Below are 21,380 nucleotides of genomic sequence, written 5' to 3' on the forward strand. Positions count from 1 at the left end.
CTTACAGAATACCATTCAAACATGAATTTATACCAAATCTGCATAGTTGATTTTTGAAAATAATTCGTAATTATTATAATTATGCTCCAAAACCTAGAACACTTTGGCTCCGCCCACTCGTATGCATAGTTTTTTTTTTAGCGGTCAGCCTCCTGTGGCTGTGACGTCATACCAGACAGTCCGCTATGTGTTGATCGTTCGTGTTTACGCTCGGCTATCGACTGAAAAGTGACGCTAAGCGCTATATTTTGAATGAAGTTGTAGTGACAATATGCCGTATTGGCTTGCATTTGGGTGCACTTCAAGTGCTACGAATGCTTTAGGCCTTCATTTCCATGGATTTCCCCGCGATCTACCAAGAAGAAAGCTGTGCTGATGTCAAACTCAAAGACATAAGCAAACACAGCACGTTGTGCTCCTTACATTTCTCAAAGAAGAATTATGAAAGGGATCCCGAGTTCATGGCACAGTATGGCTACACGAAAGCTCAACCCAAGCTTTTAAAGCATGCCGCACCGGACATTCCCCTGGCTATCGACGGCACGAGCAAGAATATCACCAAAAGTGCCACGTTCACCGAGAGGGGGGCTTTTCAGAAGCGATGACGGTTAGAACAAATAGAAGTGAGTGAAGTAGATACGAACGTGATTCACAATATTGAGTCTTATGATATTACATGCTCGTTTGTATCTCTCGCAGTTTTCATTTACCAGAGTTGTTGGGTGTAGATCGATTTGACTGTACTTTGTTTTTAGCTGTAATTATGTCACAGTTTTCGCGCATCTCGTAGGTTTTGGCAGTATGCCTTGTCACCCATGAGGGATTGGGCATTCCTCCTACATACACTAGTCGCAAGGTTACTTAGTTTAAGAAAAAATCAGAATTGTCATAATTGTCTATGATTTATATAATTTATATTTTGTAAAATTAATTAGATCTGGAATGTGAAATAAAATCTAAATTAATTATTTTCCCGTTTTAGGATCTGAAAGAAGCATGTGATAGTTTCAAAGCAACACAAGATTGTGGACAGTCCGGAGGTACAGATATTCAGCAGGACATGTCAACATTCGAGCCTGTTCAAACTTGTGTTGAGTCTGGCAGTGGAAAACACCATTTCGAGTGTCAGGTTTCATGTAAGTGATTTATTCTAACATTTCATATATTGATTCTGCTCAGAATCAAATGTGATTAATTAATTCCGTAATTGTAACTATTTTAGCTTTCATTGTGTTTTTGGATAATCATTTTAGACAAATGTGACAGAAAATACTATAGATTGATTGATGATACCTTCTTCCAATAATTCAGGCCATTCTGTTATGATAAATACTCTGTATCAACTCAATATGATATATGGCTTCCTACACACTCTGAGCTGTTGCACATGTATACATATCTGGAGACAAATCAAGGTTGGCGAAAGAAACGACATGCTATACTTTTGATTGGACAAAACCCTGCTGACATAATCCTGTTAATCAAAGCCATCATGTCCAGTTGGTCCAGGGAAATTATCGCAATGGAATGGACATGTAATAGCCTGAATAGTGGAAGGGATATAATGAGATTTATGATTAAGGATATCTTATATATAGTTATAAGTAACATCGAGAGATTATGTCCATAGGTCTGACCTGGTTTATCCTAGTTGATTTATGTTATATGATTTTGATATTTGTTTTATTTACAGTGGCAGTTCCCAAGGCAAAAATACATCTTCGCACAAGACAGATTCAGACATTACCCGTCCGAAGAATCACAAGATGCATTCAGGCAAGACCACTGACCAAGACAGTGTGACATGTACAAGAGGAGCGAGATTGTGTTTGAAGAGGACATGGACATAGAGGAAGATAAGGCTGAGGAAACAATCCAGATTACTTCCCCAACACCAATCCTGGTGAAAGAACTGAAATCATAAGTGTCTGATGTATGAACTGAAGTCATAAGTGTCTCATGTATGAAACTGAAGTCATAAGTCACTGGTGTATAAACTGAGTCATAGGTGCATGGTGTATAAACTGAAATCATATGTGTCTGATGTATTAAGAAGATCTATAGTACTTGAACCCTGCCACTTCTTCAGATGGAAAGTATTCCCTAATTGCAGTCACCACACCTGATGGTATAGGACGACAATCATGTTTTCTTAGCCTTCCATGGATCCATCTTGTAAATCGGCGGTATGCCACATAGCGATACGTTCTGTAAATTGAAAGATTTTGTTCGGATCTAGGAATGAGCAATGTACATGACTAGTGTTCTTAATCGGTGACTTGAAATTGTATAATATTGTTACCATACCGGAATAATTATGTTCAGATGTCATAATTCATTGCGTGTCAGAACAGGTCTTCAGCAACCCATGCTTGCCATATTAGGTGACTATGCTTGTCATAAGAGGCGACTAACGTTATCTGGTGGTCAGGCTAGCTGACTTGGTTGATGCATGTCATCGTATCCCAACTGCATGGATCGATGCCCATGATGTCAATCACTGAATTGTCTGGTGCAGACTCGATTATCTACTGACTGACGTTATATATCTGGAATATTGCTGAGTGTGTCGTTAAACAGACAAACATAATTTATTGCTACTTCACTTTTGTTATTAATTCAACATGTCTTTGTGGTGTTAGTCTAGACATTGTATTAATTGATCAATTTTTTAACATTATGTTAAAAAGTAGTATGCAAATAAATTATTTACACCTTCAGTTTTGTTCTAGTTGTTCCTTAATTTGATTGCAGGTCTTTCTTTGGAACTGATCACACTTTATTCATGTTATATATTACCATGATTACTGTAAGGCATTGAAGAATATTTCTTTTTCACTTGCTGACAGTTTAGGAGAATATTTGATGGATTACAATGATAAGGATATGTCAATTTTAATCGATGCAGCTTCATTTACTATAGTAATTATCAGCGGTTAAGAAGGAACATACTTATTAATTGGTTCGTTATCGTCTAGTGGGCCAGCCAAACTCACAAATTCAGGGAGAGCCAACTGTAGGACGTGTATGTTGGTGAAATTTACTGAGAATCCTTCATGTTGAGTGATGCAATCCAAAGGTTTCTCTCTCACCCCAGCATAAAAGTGGCAACATTTCGAGTCAGGTCGTGATGACATAGGCATACAGTTGCCACAGTCACACCTATTAACACAATTATGATATAGCTAATAATACATAAATAAATGCAAACCTATCAATTTCTTTATGGTACAGTTCCCTAAAAATAAAAGCATTTCACTTATTTCTTATTTATGGCACATTTTTAAAATTCACACTATAAAAGTTCATAATTATTTAGCATTTCATGTGTCCCATTTTTGAAAATTTATATTCCACAATAACTATCACAACAGCTTATAATTACCAATAGCTAGACGTCTATGGAAATTGAATGTGTTATAAAATTGAACTTCGATGCACCGGCAACATTGATAATGTTACACTCACGAATTTAGGGTACTGTGCTAGTGTACGTGTATTGACTGACGTACGTAATGGTATTTCACAGAAAGGTTGATCCCCATATTCGATCCTTCTGTTGGGTATATTTAGCCAGAAGAAGTTTTATAACATATTTAATAATTAAGGTGAAAAGTCTGACATATTATATTGAAACGATTTACTTGTAACTCGCGATTTGAGCATTTACTGTCACATATATAGGCGTGGCTTCGCATATTATTATTGGTCTAACATTGCGGTAATTGCGGTAATTGTGACACATTTTACCGTGACAGCTGAAAGATTGATTCCATATTTAATCTGTTTTCCTGAATATATGGCACGCTAATTACTAGCTTAAACCAGTCTGTGTGAGGCCTATTCAATACATCGTCGAGATCGGGATCGTCACTGTTTTCTTGTGAACTGCTGGAATCGGCGTCAGTATTCTGGTCGTTCTTGCTGCCAGAAATAGGTTCAAATTGAAAAGGTTGTACTTCTATGTCAGTATCTGTATGGGGTAGACCTTCCAAATCCATTTTTGACCTTGTAGGTCGAATTATTGGTGAAGATAAAAGTAGATTTCCGAGAGCGATTCGGCGCGGCACCGTTGTGCAACTTGTGTGTTTTGATGCTACAACTGTCCGGTATGACGTCACACGATCACGTGACTGGCTACCTCATTATCTTACGTAATCGCCAAATGCTTTCGATGATCGTCCGTTATTGATTGCAAATTCAAGCTATTTAACGAAGTGTTACTGTTTCAAACTGCCTTGAGTGTGTAACATATATACCTAAGTATTCATTAATAGTGAATATAAAGCATGTGTAAAAACCTTTTTAAGAATCCTTGCAAAAAAAAGTGGGCTGAGAGGTTATTCTCGAATGAGAAAAGCTGAATTAATTGATTTACTGGATAAAAATCAACCAGATGATAAAAATCAATCAGTTGATGAGTTAAGATTTGTACCCACAGACGGCGTTGGTAATTATCTAAGAGGTTGGAAGATGGATATTAATTCCAACATGGATGTTAATGATGTTAAGCCCATCATTTCAAGCAAAATTAACGAGGAGTCAGATGATTTACATAGTATAAAATACCATCTAACGGTTAAAATGTTATTAAGTAAAAATAACGCCGAATATACCGAACCTTATTTCCGGAGCAATCAAGAAGTTATCAACGAATATGAGTCTATAAACACATCATTAGATACATCAATTCAACAGATACAAGAATCTTTAGAACGTTGGACTAATTGAGGTTCGGGTTTGGGTGTGGATAAAATAGATAGTTTATATTTAGATATAGCAAATTATATGCCTTTTAAAGCTGGATCTTATATAGATTTACCCCCGTATTATAAGAAGAAAAAAGCTATAGTTAATGTAAAAAATAAAGGCGATGGCTGTTTAAGAATTGCTATAAGATCTGCATTGTTCCCCGTAGACAAAAATCCGGATAGGCCTTCTAGCTATCCCTAAAATGATGGACTCAACTTTGATGGTATAGACGAACCTACACCAATCTCTCAAATTAATAAGGTGGAAAAGCAAAATAATTTAGCTATAAATGTTTTCGGACATTCTTCTAAAGGAATTGTTGTACATAGGATAAACTCCGCCTCAGAACATATTCCCAGAATCATTTTTTTTCTGATCAAAAAAGATGGTAAATATCATTATACATGGATAAAGAGTTTAAGCAGACTATTATGCGATCAAACAAAACATGCAGGAAAGAAATATTTCTGCGAAAGATGCCTGCATGGGTACAGCAGACAAGATATTTTAGAAGAGCATTAAGAAGACTGAAGAGGTGTTGGACAGACTGCTATCAGGATCGATATGCCTAAAGAGGAAAAAATATATTAAAAATTTGAACATTATTGTAATCAAATGCCAGGACCGTACATAATTTACACCGACTTCGAAGCACTTATTAAACCTATAGAAACTAACGAACACAATACAGAATGTAGTTTTACGTACAAAACTCAAGAACATATTCCTTGTGGGTTTGGATATATTGTTGTAAGGTATGGTGGGAAAACAAACCCGCCCGTGATTTATAGAGGTCACGATGCGGCGGGAAAGTTCCTAGAATATCTACAAAATGAAGAGAGAATAATCAGGGAAAATTTATTGCGTAAGAAACCCATGTGTATGACGAGGGATGATTGGAGGGCCTATAAGAAGTCAACGATTTGTCATGTTTATAATAAACCACTCAATGGGGATTCCGTAAGAGATCATTGCCACGACACGGGTAATTATCGGGGAGCCGCGCATAACGAGTGTAACTTGAAACTAAAAAAGTATATTCTCAAACAATACCCATCCCCGTTGTGTTTCATAACCTTGGAGGATACGATTCACATCTCATCATGCAAGCTATCTCAAAGACTGACGGCGGCTTAACGTGCATTCCTAATAATATGGAAAAATACATATCATTCTCATTGACTAAAACTATTCATTATACGGACAAGGATGGGAAAACTAGAACAAAGCAAAGTAATGGGCTTAGATTCATAGACTCCGTACAGTTTCTGTTATCTTCCCTGGACAATTTAGCTAATGCGAACCATCCCGATGACTTTGCAATAACAAATCACTATACTGATTGGTTAACACAGCATTTGTTCCTGAGAAAAGGTGTATATCCTTACGAATATATGGATGATTGGTCTAGATTCGATGAAACTAAATAACCACCCCTTGAATCATTCTATAGTAACTTAACAGAATCTAAAATAACTGATGCCGAATATGAACATGCTCTGACGGTGTGGGATAAATTAGGTTGTAAGAATTTAGGTGATTATCACGATCTGTACTTAAAAACCGATGTACTGTTACTCGCCGATATATATTCGAGATATTTAGAAAGACATGTTTAAAACAATACGGTTTGGACCCGGCATGGTACTATTCCAGTACCGAATAAGACCGGTGTAGAACTAAAACTACTCACCGATTACGATATGCACTTGTTTATTGAGAAAGGATTAAGAGGTGGTATATCGATGAAAGGCGAAAAGGTATTCTAAGGCTAATAATAAATTTGTGGAAGGGTATGATCTGAGTAAACCCGATACGTACATATTATATCTCGACGCCAATAATTTGTACGGATGGGCTATGAGTCAACCTTTACCCACGGGTGGTTTTGAGTGGGTCGATGTGAATGATATTGATGTGAATGATATTCATAATATCCACATGAATGATATTCACAAGGTTGATGTGAATAAAGGGTACATACTAGAAGTTGACTTGGAATATCCAACAGAGTTGCACAAAGACCATAACAGTTATCCGCTAGCTCCAGAAAGATTAATGGTTAAAAAAGATTGGATGTCGGAAGATCAACACTCCTTGATGGACAATACTAGTTTAGCTAACGTAGAAAAACTCGTACCAAATTTGATGGATAAGACAAAATATATAGTTCACTACAGAAATCTCCAGTTATATCTATCGTTAGGCATGAAACTAAAGAAAATACACAGAGTTCTAAAGTTTGATCAAAGCCCTTGGATGGAACCCTATATAAGACTGAACAGAGATTGAAGAAAGATGGCTACCAGCGATTTCGAAAAGAATCTATATAAGCTCATGAATAACTCAGTATTTGGTAAAACTATGGACAATCTAAGGAAGCGTGTTGATGTTAAATTGGTCAGGTCTAATGAGGAAGAGAGACTCAGGAAACTTATAGCCAGTCCGGCGTTTAACAGAAGCAAGATATTTGATAAAGACTTAGCCGCACTACATATGCAGAAAAGTAATATAAAATTCAACAGACCGGTGTACGTAGGTATGAGTATTCTTGACTTGTCAAAACACTTAATGTATGACTTTTATTACAATGAACTTAAGAAGCAATATGGCGATAGATGCGAGGTGTTATATACTGATACAGATTCTTTGTTGATGGAAATACAAACCGAGGATGTGTATAAAGATATGGCAGAAAAAATAGATATGTACGACACTAGCGATTACCAAAAAGATAATCCACTGCACAGTGTAGTAAATAAAAAGGTGTTAGGTAAGATGAAGGATGAATAAAGACTTAGCCGCACTACATATGCAGAAAAGTAATATAAAATTCAACAGACCGGTGTACGTAGGTATGAGTATTCTTGACTTGTCAAAACACTTAATGTATGACTTTTATTACAATGAACTTAAGAAGCAATATGGCGATAGATGCGAGGTGTTATATACTGATACAGATTCTTTGTTGATGGAAATACAAACCGAGGATGTGTATAAAGATATGGCAGAAAAAATAGATATGTACGACACTAGCGATTACCAAAAAGATAATCCACTGCACAGTGTAGTAAATAAAAAGGTGTTAGGTAAGATGAAGGATGAATGAGCTGGGACCCCTATAGCGGAGTATGTAGGATTAAGACCTAAGATGTATTCTATAAAGGGCGTTAAGAAGTATGTAGTAACAAAGCATATCAAACACGAACAGTATAAAGAAGCATTATTCAACGGTAGAACATTCAAACACAAGATGAACTCTTTAAGAAGTGTCAATCACAGGATATATGGATTAAGAATGATCAAGACATCATTATCCCCCTTAGATACAAAGAGATGGATTGATAAGGATGGTATAACTACCTATGCTTATGGTTATGGTGGTAATACTGTATTGTTGGGAACTATGAGCAACTCTTCTCGTACAAATGCCCTGCCCGGTCCATCTTTAAGATAATAAAGAATAGGCTCTCCTTCTTTCATTACCAACCGACTAATGTTATATATCTTAAGAGACCAAATCGGGTCAGTTGCGCCACGTAGGCCTCCTTCGAGTTCACCAGCTGGTATAAATATCTTACGCTTACTCTATCCAGAAGTTTTTGTTCTTTGCCTCTCCTCGGTGCTGAAGATTCGGAAGTCACAGATTTCATTTTAATCGCATCGGATGGTTTCTTCCTGATTAATCTTGTTACTTCATTATTCAGCGCTGATACAACAGCTGATAATCGTGTCACCCATTTGGTTGATCTTAATCGTTCCGATTTCATTTCGATCCCATACTGATATCCAAACAAACATTCCACTAATGTCCAGTTAAATCTTTCAACGATAGCAAGACTACGGTGGGCCTCTTTTTCACCACACCTGATTGCGACATCGTGCTTTGTTAACAGTTTAGTTACTGATCCCATAAACTTGCGACCAGGATCTACTTGAAATAACTTGGGCCATTTTAGTGGTCCGCGTTTATATATGCGGCTCAGTGCAGTAGCTACTTCTGTTGAATCTTTTGAGGTTAATGACTCAGCCTCTTTGTACCAACTAGCCACATCCACTACGGTTAAAGCGTATTTATACGTTTTGCATCTTACCTTATCATGGGGAAGAAAGAAGAGGTCAGCCTGATGAACTTCATTCGTTGTAAAAATATCAAACTTCTTCCTCGAGATATAACGTGGGCTAAAGTAAATTTTATCCATTATTAACTAATATTGATGATTCTTTTAATACGAATCATGACGATCGTTGAATCGCATCATCATTTTGGCATAAAAAAATTCCATCTGTAGTAGCAGTATAGGTATATAAATTTGACTCCAGTGGGGTTGCGGCAGAACCACCATTACCTATAAAAAATTATATCATAGAAGCATTGATAGGTTCCAAAATGGCTCCAAGTGGTGGTGAGCTAGACCTTTTTCATTACAATTTAGTTTAATCTCATGATGATTGTTGAATCGCATCATCATTTTGACATAAAAAACTCCATCTGTAATAGTGAGTGAGTGAGTGAGTGAGTATGGTTTTACGCCGCTTTTAGCAATATTCAGGTAATATCACGGCAAGGACACCAGAAATGGGCTTCACACATTGTACCAATGTCGGGAATCGAACCCAGGTCTTCGGCGTGACGAACGAACACTTTAACCACTAGGCTATCCGACCGCCCCCATCTGTAATAGTGGTATAGGTATATCAATCTGGCTCCAGTTGAAGTGAGCCAGAATCACCATTACCTATACAACTGAATCGTCATGATTTGTATTAAAAGAATCATCAATATTAATTGATAATGGATAAAATTTACTATAGCCTTCAACATTTTTACTAATGTAAGCATTCGTTTAAATGTGATCCAACGATAGTAAACAATCTATTTTTAATCTCCAACCAGCTCCTTGGTTTTGGCCGGATTAATTGACACGCTTGTTGTGTCCCCTGCTCTATGAACTTTTTTTTCTCGTCTTCGTTAATACTACTGGTCTTATGAGAATTTGATCGAATCTCCTGCTTCATTGTGTTGTATTTGGTTAGTTCTGACAACACTAAACGAAATTCCTCCTCGGATATCTTACAATCAGCCAGCGCTTTTGAAATATGATCCTCAATGCTGTTCAACTTTGCTTCAGTGAGTATCCGAATATTATCATGTTTTAATGCTTTCTTTTGCAACTTACGAGAAATAGATTTTGAGACTCCAGCTGCTACTTTCATACCAAGTATGATAGGCGCGGCGATTATAGTTGATAATTAACCAACACCGGCTACATCGAGTCCCATGCCAGCTGTTACAAGCGCAGTGTCAACTCCATCGAGAACATTCACAGCTCTGCGATACTTTTTATACAATCCAAGTCTAAACTCCCTCTCCTTCTCTATGTCGCTTATTTGATGTAATCGAAATCCATTAACAATATCAATCTTTTCAGATGCTTCATCGAGCACCAGATATAAACTCATAATGTATATTATCATATCATATAATAGTCTTTAATTGGTCTTGCTTCAATGTTTTGAGAGTATACATCAACCTCATTAAATGTATATTATGCGGCATAAATATCTTAGTAAGAGAAATGCTTTCACCATTATTAATTTGGACCCCCCTCAAGGGTTGCAACGGGTGATACTCCCATATAAATAATACTGCAAAATTGACGCTCGTGTTTCTTATGCCATTTAATTGATAGACCTGGAAATATCTCGAAGGCATCTACCGATGCATCCCCAAACAAGACTTCAATAATGAATAATTTTTTCATTTGAAGTTTACACGATATACGGCTTTTCCATTGGACGAGAGGTCGGTCACATGACCGCGAAATTGACGTTCATAAGTGTATGAACGACACAATTTGACGTTCATACGTTTTTCACGAGACTGTGTTCTTGAAATGACGTAAACACTGACGGACTACTTCCACATTCCTGGGGAAACCCCTGTGAATTCCCTAGCGTGAAAACAGACATAAGCGTTCTTTCTTTTCTTAAGTGTAGAAAGATCAGCCATAGCATTCAAGTTCTGTTTTATATCATTGAATTCAGTAACAAAATTTAAAGTAACTTTTTTTAATGCTGGACGACTCAATAACATATAACCTGGGTTTTCTGGCAGGGGAGCGACTAACACACTTTTTCGTTTTGAGGTAATATAAGCCCCGAGTACGATCCCACTATTCATTATCCTAGTTAATTGATGTCCCTTACCCATCATAACATATGGTGGGGCAATGACGATATTCAGTAGCCACTCAATTTTTTCGTCGACCATAGTCCATTCATTATCATCATTGCGAGTAAGATTGTATGACGTGTTTTTATGGGATTGCCTAAAAGTCGGGCCAAGAAAAGTCGGGCCGGGCCGGGCCAGCGGGTAATACTAAAAATGGATTGCAGAATAATAAAACGAAACGCGCATATCTAGGCAGATCTCAAATGTCCACAAACGTATAGTTTTGCTCATTTAATTGAGTTTGAATAAAAATGCACCTTCAACAATGTAATTAACTGATGATTATGACTACATACCGTGAGTCTCGTAGAAAAGTCAGCGTCTTGACTGTGTATTCTTTGATTAGAATGCTTCTCACCGACCTTAGCGTGTAGGGGTGTGATGTCCTGGGCAGGAAACGACAGTGTTTTGACTACTCTTCTTTCATTAATTAACGTGTTTAGGTAATTAACCTTTACTAATTCGTGTTAAACCAACACAGGATGTTTTCTGGAAATGGATATTCTCGAATGTCAAAAGACTGACACGACACGTGTTAATAACTGTCCAAGCACTTCTAAAGTTCCTAACATTATTTATATCTAAAGACTAGTATTTTATCCTATTATTTACCACTTTATTGTCTCATATTTCAGTAGTTAAAGAAAACACAGAACTCAAAGTGAAGCCCTTTTCCCTCTACATTCTCAACATAGTCTCTATCAGAAGTGTTTGGCTTGTGTTGGGTCCGACTTGGCCCGGGCGGTCAAAATCAACTTTAAACACACAGATGTATCTTCAAATGTGATTAAATCTATAGATTAGTGTTATATCTACCTATACACCAATTTATAATGTCCAGGTGTGTCGCATTTAAAGAAATCTGCGCCCTTAAAGTGAAGCATTTTTACTGTATTTTCTTTAAAAAATCCAAGTCAGAAATGTTCGGTCCGACCTGGCCCGGGCTGTTAAAATCAACTTAAACCTCACAGATGTATCATCAAGTGGATTCACATCTATAGATTAGTATTATATCTACCTATACACCACTTTATAATGTCACAGATTGCAGTATTTATAGACAACAAGGGGCTCGAAAGTGAAGCCCTTTTCCCTCTACATTCTCAACATAGTCTCTATCAGAAGTGTTTGGCTTGTGTTGGGTCCGACTTGGCCCGGGCGGTCAAAATCAACTTTAAACACACAGATGTAACTTCAAATGTGATTAAATCTATAGATTAGTGTTATATCTACCTATACACCAATTTATAATGTCCAGGTGTATCGCATTTAAAGAAATCTGCGCCCTTAAAGTGAAGCATTTTTACTGTAATTTCTTTAAAAAAAAACAAGTCAGAAATGTTCGGTCCGACCTGGCCCGGGCTGTTAAAATCAACTTAAACCTCACAGATGTATCATCAAGTGGATTCACATCTATAGATTAGTATTATATCTACCTATACACCACTTTATAATGTCACAGATTGCAGTATTTATAGACAACAAGGGGCTCGAAAGTGAAGCCCTTTTCCCTCTACATTCTCAACATAGTCTCTATCAGAAGTGTTTGGCTTGTGTTGGGTCCGACTTGGCCCGGGCGGTCAAAATCAACTTTAAACACACAGATGTAACTTCAAATGTGATTAAATCTATAGATTAGTGTTATATCTACCTATACACCAATTTATAATGTCCAGGTGTATCGCATTTAAAGAAATCTGCGCCCTTAAAGTGAAGCATTTTTACTGTATTTTCTTTAAAAAATCCAAGTCAGAAATGTTCGGTCCGACCTGGCCCGGGCTGTTAAAATCAACTTAAACCTCACAGATGTATCTTCAAATGTGATTAAATCTATAGATTAGTATTATATCTACCTATACACCACTTTATAATGTCACAGATTGCAGTATTTATAGACAACAAGGGGCTCGAAAGTGAAGCCCTTTTCCCTCTACATTCTCAACATAGTCTCTATCAGAAGTGTTTGGCTTGTGTTGGGTCCGACTTGGCCCGGGCGGTCAAAATCAACTTTAAACACACAGATGTAACTTCAAATGTGATTAAATCTATAGATTAGTGTTATATCTACCTATACACCAATTTATAATGTCCAGGTGTATCGCATTTAAAGAAATCTGCGCCCTTAAAGTGAAGCATTTTTACTGTAATTTCTTTAAAAAAAAACAAGTCAGAAATGTTCGGTCCGACCTGGCCCGGGCTGTTGAAATCAACTTAAACCTCACAGATGTATCTTCAAATGTGATTAAATCTATAGATTAGTATTATATCTACTTATACACCACTTTATAATGTCACAGATTGCAGTATTTATAGACAACAAGGGGCTCGAAAGTGAAGCCCTTTTCCCTCTACATTCTCAACATAGTCTCTATCAGAAGTGTTTGGCTTGTGTTGGGTCCGACTTGGCCCGGGCGGTCAAAATCAACTTTAAACACACAGATGTATCTTCAAATGTGATTAAATCTATAGATTAGTGTTATATCTACCTATACACCAATTTATAATGTCACAGATCGCAGTATTTATAGAAGACATGGGGCTTAAAGTGAAGCCCTTTTCCCCTCTACATTCTCAACATAGTCTCTATCAGAAGTGTTTGGCTTGTGTTGGGTCCGACTTGGCCCGGGCGGTCAAAATCAACTTTAAACACACAGATGTATCTTCAAATGTGACTTAATCTATAGATTAGTGTTATATCTACCTATACACCAATTTATAATGTCCAGGTGTATCGAGGTAAACCCAAGTACAGTACAGAAACTGAAGTAATTTGGGCTCTCTTAGTTTTCTGTATGCTTATACGTCATACTGTATTTAATTATGTTTCTTATTCTAAGAGGGCGGTCGGGTCGCCTAGTGATTAAAGCGTTCGCTCGTCACGCCGAAGACCCGGGTTCGATTCCCAACATGGGTACAATGTGTGAAGCCCATTTCTGGTGTCCCCCGCCGTGATATTGCTGGAATATTGCTGAAAGCGGCGTAAAACCGTACTCACTCACTCACTAACTTATTCTAATACTGCTAATGTTTGTCAGTGGCCAGTGATAGTATGTTTTATGGAATAGTATCTTTCATACCAATATGGTGATATGTTATAACTTTATTTCGTACTTGCGAGGGACACGACACTATCATAGCTTACAAAAGTATTCTGGAAGCATTTTAGGACAAACATGTTAACGTAAGTTCAAAAGAAAATAAATGGGTTTTGTTAATTAGCCTCACCAAATGCATAAGTTATCAATGAAACGGTCTGCTATTAACTACAGCTCAAGACAGCTAATTAAGGGCAAATGGTTGATTGATTACGCAACACCTACTTGATTGCAATTAAGCAAGGGGCAATTAAGCAAGCTGGGTACAGGTGTAATTTGGATTAATTCCACACTTAACGTGCATATACGGACGCAATGAGAAGGATCGATGAGACACAAGACTTGAAGTAAGGCAAAAACGTTTCTCCAGTATAATCGAATAATCAAATTAGCGCATTGTGAGACGATGCTTGAACTGTGAAACCAAACATTAATGTTATCAACTCAAGTTCGGGTGCAGGAAGTGTTTTTCTTGCAAAAAAAGATGTACATGTGCATATAGGTACGAAAACCTGGTCCCTAAGTGGTACCTCAGATGTAAGTACAAATACTAACAGTTCACGATAATCTTCAACATTGAGATGTGTTCACATGTGTTAACCAGTAGTACGTTACGAATAATTCTCAATTGGAAATATTATGCGTATGTTTTATGAGTACATGTGAATCAGTTTTGTAAATGCATTCTCAACCCGCATCGGTATATTTCTAATTACAGTTTAGTTTGCGTTCGGGAAAGAAACCGTAAGTGTCTACACCTGATGTAAGAACAAATATTGCGTAAAATGGCAAAACATAATTGAGAAAGTTAAAACACATGTTTAAAATTCACATTACAATAAATATGAATATGAATGTTGCGTTTTCTGAATCAGCATAAAAAAGGAACATGTGTGAGTCTTGAGATAGTGTTTTTTTACATTTCTTATAAATTCAAAACACGTTTGACTAAAGATCATAGCTTATGACACCATATAAACATGCCAAGACTTCAACACGCGTTATCTGTTGTTGGAATAAACAGCTTAAGTTACAATTTATTCAGCAACATAGCTGCAAAACTTACTCTACAATGAGATCAAACAAGGTATACAAGCTTAGATTAATCTCGAGAATGGGGAAGTCAAAAGCATTTACTCACTTATTTTGGAATTATAAATATTGTATAACTAATAACGGGAAGTGGAATGGCATGTAGTACATGCATCGTACTAATAGTGACACAATTAGATGCCAACAACTACGCCCCGTCTACGCAGCCTGCCAGTTTCTAATTATTTGGAATAATCCTTTCCGGCGTTTCTTTCAATTATAAAGGACTCATTTCATACGTAGGGGTTTGTGATCTAAAAAACACAATTGGTATGTTTACGTAGACACAAACACGTGGTGTGGTTTGGTATGGTCAGTAACTGACAACCTGCTGATGACAAATGTCAACACACCGGGTCAGTAAACTGACCACTACAATGATCGAAGGATGTGTTACGTCCATGCATCTAACAGTTGAAACATTTGTTTCTCTTTGTTGAAGTTCACGGATGACAAGGTAGACACAACTTTATGGGTAACGTCTACCTTGTCAATCGTTTTCTACCAAGGATTTACGATTGGGAGGCCTCTAAACGTGTAAGTTATTTTCCTTTTCAAAAGAATAGGATTTCAATCAAAAGGTTACAGTTAAAATGACATATACAACGTTTAAATCTATAAGGTTATGGTGAATTTTGGCTCAGGCGAAACAATGCTTCACTTTGTATACATGTTAATACATTTGATACATCTGTGAGGTTTAAGTTGATTTTAACAGCCCGGGCCAGGTCGGACCGAACATTTCTGACTTGGATTTTTTTAAGAAAATACAGTAAAAATGCTTCACTTTAAGGGCGCAGATTTCTTTAAATGCGATACACCTGGACATTATAAATTGTTGTATAGGTAGATATAACACTAATCTATAGATTTAGTCACATTTGAAGATACATCTGTGTGTTTAAAGTTGATTTTAACAGCCCGGGCCAGGTCGGACCGAACATTTCTGACTTGGATTTTTTTAAGAAAATACAGTAAAAATGCTTCACTTTAAGGGCGCAGATTTCTTTAAATGCGACACACCTGGACATTATAAATTGGTGTATAGGTAGATATAACACTAATCTATAGATTTAATCACATTTGAAGATACATCTGTGTGTTTAAAGTTGATTTTGACCGCCCGGGCCAAGTCGGACCCAACACAAGCCAAACACTTCTGATAGAGACTATGTTGAGAATGTAGAGGGAAAAGGGCTTCACTTTCGAGCCCCTTGTTGTCTATAAATACTGCAATCTGTGACATTTTAAAGTGATGTATAGGTAGATATAATACTAATCTATAGATGTGAATCCATTTGATGATACATCTGTGAGGTTTAAGTTGATTTTAACAGCCCGGGCCAGGTCGGACCGAACATTTCTGACTTGGATTTTTTAAAGAAAATAAAGTAAAAATGCTTCACTTTAAGGGCGCAGATTTCTTTAAATGCGACACACCTGGACATTATAAATTGGTGTATAGGTATATATAACACTAATCTATAGATTTAATCACATTTGAAGATACATCTGTGTGTTTAAAGTTGATTTTGACCGCCCGGGCCAAGTCGGACCCAACACAAGCCAAACACTTCTGATAGAGACTATGTTGAGAATGTAGAGGGAAAAGGGCTTCACTTTCGAGCCCCTTGTTGTCTATAAATACTGCAATCTGTGACATTATAAAGTGATGTATAGGTAGATATAATACTAATCTATAGATGTGAATCCATTTGATGATACATCTGTGAGGTTTAAGTTGATTTTAACAGCCCGGGCCAGGTCGGACCGAACATTTCTGACTTGGATTTTTTAAAGAAAATAAAGTAAAATGCTTCACTTTAAGGGCGCAGATTTCTTTAAATGCGACACACCTGGACATTATAAATTGGTGTATAGGTAGATATAACACTAATCTATAGATTTAATCACATTTGAAGATACATCTGTGTGTTTAAAGTTGATTTTGACCGCCCGGGCCAAGTCGGACCCAACACAAGCCAAACACTTCTGATAGAGACTATGTTGAGAATGTAGAGGGAAAAGGGCTTCACTTTCGAGCCCCTTGTTGTCTATAAATACTGCAATCTGTGACATTATAAAGTGGTGTATAGGTAGATATAATACTAATCTATAGATGTGAATCCATTTAATGATACATCTGTGAGGTTTAAGTTGATTTTAACAGCCCGGGCCAGGTCGGACCGAACATTTCTGACTTGGATTTTTTAAAGAAAATACAGTAAAAATGCTTCACTTTAAGGGCGCAGATTTCTTTAAATGCGATACACCTGGACATTATAAATTGGTGTATAGGTAGATATAACACTAATCTATAGATTAAGTCACATTTGAAGATACATCTGTGTGTTTAAAGTTGATTTTGACCGCCCGGGCCAAGTCGGACCCAACACAAGCCAAACACTTCTGATAGAGACTATGTTGAGAATGTAGAGGGGAAAAGGGCTTCACTTTAAGCCCCATGTCTTCTATAAATACTGCGATCTGTGACATTATAAATTGGTGTATAGGTAGATATAACACTAATCTATAGATTTAGTCACATTTGAAGATACATCTGTGTGTTTAAAGTTGATTTTGACCGCCCGGGCCAAGTCGGACCCAACACAAGCCAAACACTTCTGATAGAGACTATGTTGAGAATGTAGAGGGAAAAGGGCTTCACTTTCGAGCCCCTTGTTGTCTATAAATACTGCAATCTGTGACATTATAAAGTGGTGTATAAGTAGATATAATACTAATCTATAGATTTAATCACATTTGAAGATACATCTATGAGGTTTAAGTTGATTTTAACAGCCCGGGCCAGGTCGGACCGAACATTTCTGACTTGTTTTTTTTAAAAGAAAATAAAGTAAAAATGCTTCACTTTAAGGGCGCAGATTTCTTTAAATGCGATACACCTGGACATTATAAATTGGTGTATAGGTAGATATAATACTAATCTATAGATTTAATCACATTTGTAGATACATCTGTGTGTTTAAAGTTGATTTTGACCGCCCGGGCCAAGTCGGACCCAACACAAGCCAAACACTTCTGATAGAGACTATGTTGAGAATGTAGAGGGAAAAGGGCTTCACTTTGAGCCCCTTGTTGTCTATAAATACTGCGATCTGTAACATTATAAAGTGGTGTATATGTAGATATAACACTAATCTATAGAGGTAATCACATTTGAAGATAAATCTGTCTGTTTAAAGTTGATTTTGACAGCCCGGGCCAAGTCGGAGCGAACTGTGTGACTGTCGAGAGTAGAGGGAGAAGAGGTCTACTTTAACCAACGTGTCTGCTTTAAATACGATGAACAGTGACGTTATAAAGTGGTATTTACTTAGATATAGTACGTTCCTATAATATAAACGCTATGCCGACAGATGGAAATTCGTATGACGATAGCTAGAAGTATTTGATACGTGTCAAATCCTATTTCGTTTAACGATTGCTCTTTTACATGTTACCTAGATCAGCGACGCTAACACACAGCTCCACTTTCTAGTTTTTAAGTGATTTACTCCGAATTACTTAATTATGCTGCACGTTTTGGATTGGTGATTGTTCAGTAGTGTCATGTGTGTATGTTGCATCAATAATATGTAGATATGATCGCCGATAATTAAGTAATTAGCCAATAACACTTTGGCCCGTCTTGGCCCGGCCCGGCCCGACTTTTAGGCAATCCCTCAGGTGACCACTTCAAGTATGGGAAACTCCATTTCCCTCAGCCTGTCTTCGGCTGTATGGTCAGCCTGGATGACCATTTCATGGAAGGGAAGAGTCAGGTATGCGTTGTGTCCTGGTACTGCGCAGCCTGACAATAACTCTCGGTTAGGTCGAGACTGGAGTACCGAGCCATATGCAAGTGGGGCATGAACCTTCAAGTCCAGGGCTTACGCCAGGGGAGGTTGAAAGGCCGGCTCTGGACTTGGAGGCAAGGTCAGTGACGTGTAGTAGAGGAGCCTGTTGGGCACTACTAACGGACCAAGTTGTGCGTGCCTAGCACATCCTCCAATACGACATCTCCAAGGCGTGTAGCTCACTGACACGGGCTGCTGTGGCGAGCGCCAGTAGGAAGACCATTTTCTCATCAGATTGTAGGGTGACGTCGCTTTGAGTGGCTGGAAGGGCGCATCTCTCAGCGAGGTGTGAATGACATTCAAGCCCAAAGCTGGTGTATGAGATTTCGCCTTTTGGTCTTCCAGCCTGAATGAGCAGAGCAGAGCCTGTTCCGGGATTTACATCATGCGCCAATCTTCCGGAACTGCCAGGACAGAGTTGAGCGCCACAAGTAAGGTCATGATGGTACTGCCCTTGAGCTTACACTTGTGACGCAGATAGAGCATGAACTCGGCCAGGAATTGAGGCGATGCAGATGTGGGGTCTAGGTGCTTGCCCCTGCAAAAGTTCTTGAAGGATTGCCACTTGTCATCATAGAGGCTCCTGTTGGTTTGGCGATGTGCCATCGTGATGGCCAAGTAGCCTTTGGCGTTCAGTGCTCTCTGTAAATGGACCAGACTTGAAGACATAACCTGTTTGGTCCTGGGTGTGGCTGTCTGCTGTGAGGGTGGATCAGCAGATTTGGCCAAACTGGGTGTGGCAGTGGGTTGACGTTGGATAGCTCTATGAGGTCGATGAACCCAGCCCTCGCTGGCCACCATGGCGCGGCCAAAGTCAGATCGAGGTTCTGTGTCAATCTGATCTTCTGGACAACTTTGGGAAGGATTACAGGTGGCGGAAAAGTGTACGCTTTTAGTCCTTCCCAGGGGACACTGAAAGTGTCGATTGCCCAAGCCAGTGGATCCTGCCCCGTAGATATTAAGATCAGGGATCTGGTAGTTCTGGCTGGTGGCGAATAGGTCTATGTTGGGGAGACCGTGGTCTCGACAAACAAGAGCATAGGCATCTGGGTGAAGTTTCCACTCGAAGAAAATCCAAATGGGGGAACTGCCCATTGGTAAAGGACCCGGTCGTCGGGATGTATAGGGACATGTCGATAGGCGTCCTCCATATCTAGGGTGATGAATACATCCTGTGCCTGGGTCCGGGATCACAGCAGCCTGAGGTGGTCATTCTGAATAAGGATGACGCGCCAGGTAGCATTTGTTGAGTAGGGGGGTAGGTGGCTATGGGCAACGACGTGAGCGGCGGGTCGTCTATAAGCGCCAGCTTGTACCCATGTAGCGGCGGGTCGTCTATAAGTGCCAGTTTGTTCCCATGTCGGATGATGTTGGTGACATATGGGTCCCCCAGGATCTCACAATTCTGCCAGCAACGACCCAGTCTCCCACGTAGTGGGGTGTCAACAACTTGGACAGCTGGGGTATAAGTCCCAGTCGTGCTTGTCTGGCTATTCACTGGAAGTCCCTGCGGTCGGTTTTACCTCCCTTGGAGTGGTCAGTTGATCCCCATGATAAGAGTGACGACTGGTCCGGTGTTGTGAACGATGACCCAGTTGGGTACCCGGAAGCATATGACGATTCTGTTGAATACCGAATCGGTCATGGGGTTGTGATCATCAACTGTGGAGTAGATAATATCTACCAGACGCCGTGGGTAGGGAGATCTTTGAAAGGTTGTTCGCTTTCTCTAAGGAAACGTTCAACCAATGTTGATAGAGAAGGAGAATTGGGAAGAGAGTTTTCCACAGAACCGTCACCTCGAGGTTAGGCGCTTCTAGGACCTTGGGAAGTGTTAGTGTAACGGTAGTCAGTCAGATATGGTAATAAGATATTTTAATAGCGCTTTATTGTTTCTTCTCATTAGTGGTGAGTATTGTTTTTAGCTCCCTTGGGGTATGGAGCGAGTACCATGCTTTCCGGTGAGAAAGGCCTATGTTTATCCGCATTCCGTCAAGATGTTTTACGGATTTCAGGGAATTGGACAACTGTGAGTTCTCTATATTAGAAATTCTGTAAAATAAACATCATGAATACTCAGTTTCTCCGTTCAGAGTTTTCGAAAACATTATAGTAAAACATCGATTGAGTGGAAAGAACGTGTACCGGGAGTAAGTTGAATTTCAATAGTGTCAGCATGGATTTGAATATTGACAATATGAACAATTGTGATGATGATTTAAGTAGCCGTGCGGCTAAACCTACACAAGAATACACTGATTATAAGATTGAACTATGTGTGAAACGTTTCAAATCTGCACTATCTGCATGGCGTCGGCAGGCGAGTAGTGTCATGAAGTTAGTATC

At 38.5% G+C, this 21,380-nt stretch overlaps 1 protein-coding gene and 1 long non-coding RNA gene across 2 annotated transcripts in view; one reads left to right on the forward strand and one right to left on the reverse strand.

Moving 5' to 3' along the window:
* The window catches only part of LOC124110919 (IQ motif and ankyrin repeat domain-containing protein 1-like), a 354,922-nt gene that overhangs the window by 252,766 nt on the left and 80,776 nt on the right, over window positions 1-21,380 (reverse strand). The gene's annotated exons all lie outside the window — the stretch shown is intronic.
* Window positions 179-2,456, forward strand: LOC124110921. The gene is made up of 3 exons (XR_006857353.2): window positions 179-623; window positions 983-1,136; window positions 1,694-2,456. It is a non-coding gene; the product is annotated as an uncharacterized LOC124110921 (long non-coding RNA).

The sequence above is a fragment of the Haliotis rufescens genome, unplaced genomic scaffold (assembly GCF_023055435.1).
Source record: "Haliotis rufescens isolate VD_foot unplaced genomic scaffold, xgHalRufe1.0.p SCAF_2, whole genome shotgun sequence".
Lineage (NCBI taxonomy): Eukaryota > Metazoa > Mollusca > Gastropoda > Lepetellida > Haliotidae > Haliotis > Haliotis rufescens.